The sequence below is a fragment of the Halyomorpha halys genome, unplaced genomic scaffold (assembly GCF_000696795.3).
Source record: "Halyomorpha halys isolate HHAL.00 unplaced genomic scaffold, Hhal_1.1 Scaffold138.1, whole genome shotgun sequence".
Taxonomy (NCBI): Eukaryota; Metazoa; Arthropoda; class Insecta; order Hemiptera; family Pentatomidae; genus Halyomorpha; species Halyomorpha halys.
Window position 1 is genome coordinate 191011 of NW_027115565.1, and position 1794 is coordinate 192804.

The window sequence follows — 1794 nt, forward strand, 5'->3', positions numbered from 1 at the left end:
ATTATTGCAGACATTTTCAGATACATAATTTTGGCTGTCTTCAAAATATTTTTTAAGTCTTTTTTTCAGTATAAATTGGGGATTTATTCGTATTTTTTTAATCGCAGTTGAAGATGTGGATCTGTTTATCGTGGTTTAAATGTTTTAAATCTTGCAATTGCGACTGATCAGGTAAAGAGCATCTTTCAACTGCAAGATCGTATGCAGCTATGCATCCAATCCCTCCCATGAGTTACCCTAAGTATAGAATGTCACAGAGGGACTCAAATAGGGACGTTTCTGTCATGCCGGAGGGTTCGGCACCAGGTAAATATAGACGAGAAAGGAGGGAGCTCGGCCTTGGGGCGGGAGTCAGTCCTCAGTGGGCACTGCATGAAGCGAGCCGAGTTCTTCCTGGTAATGAGCTTTGCGTATTTATTGTTGTTGATTAATGTTGATGTCAATTATTGTAGTTGATTATCATCGTTTATTTGTGAGTGAAGTGTGGTTTAGTGAGAGTGCGGGACGCCACGGCTCGAGAATGGAATAACTAAATCAGCGGTAATTGAACGCAGTCAGCATGTTTATATCAGGCCTCCTGTAGCATCGGTAAGGTACCATTGGTTGAATCCTCGAGGCAATGGTTCACAGAAAAATTTTACCTTTTAAAAAACATTATATGAACAAATTAAATGAAAATTAGTACATACAAAACATAAATACATTTCACACAATACAAGCGTAAGTTTTGTTCAATAAAAAAATCTGATCAAAATTTTCAAAGCATAATAAATTTCAAATTAAAAAACAAAACAAGAATTTTACAAAGAGCTTAACTCTCAACCATATTTCTAATAAAAATCGTAGTCAAACATAACATATCACAAAATCACTGATTTTTTCCTATTTTTAGTTTTTATATATTGGCGTATCTTTATGATTTTAAATCATAAATATATCCCATATAATAATGTCTTATTACCTAAGCGGCATATGAAAAATTTCTGAGAAAATTTACTTACGTTTATTATTCTGTATTATTAATTAGTGATATTGCCTATTCTATTCAGACTTTTGTACATCACGAAAATACTTAAAAGGTACGTTAAAATGCAGATATCCCACAATAACAAAATCAGTAGATACATCACTTTGGCGTTGCACCAATAACCCACAAGCACAATAATTGACATATTACACAAATATTATGTATCCATAAATGATTAAAGATAACATTCATGTTTTTTTTATGATTTCAAACATTATTCATTCTAAAATCACTAACTTTTAGTAGTATTCTATGGTATATAGTCATCTCACTAGCCTATTTCAAGCATATACTCCCTTTAATAATGTTGTATAGAAGCACAATAATGTTTTAATTTATACAACTACATAATATATCACCTCTATTAAAATATATGTAAAATAACCCGATAAGGATAAACAAAACATGAATGATGAACTATAAATAATGGTTTTTAAAATTTCTTTTGTTCTTAATTTAACATTCTTAATTATAATTATTTTATACTGATTAGTAATTATTGAATTAACCGAACTATACATTACTATACCGAATTATTTAATTTCTATACAAATAAATACTAATCAAACTAATAGTGATTTATAAACATCTTTTTTATCGAAAATGCAAATAAATACAGGTTCAATATGAGAGAAAAAAAGTTTTATATTTTTAAATTCAGAACTTTTAAAAAAAATATAATAGAGTCAGGATATTTTTTATTTTGCGATAAAATATATTTCTCTATCAAAAATTTTTATAAATACACTTTTAAGGTTATAACTTAA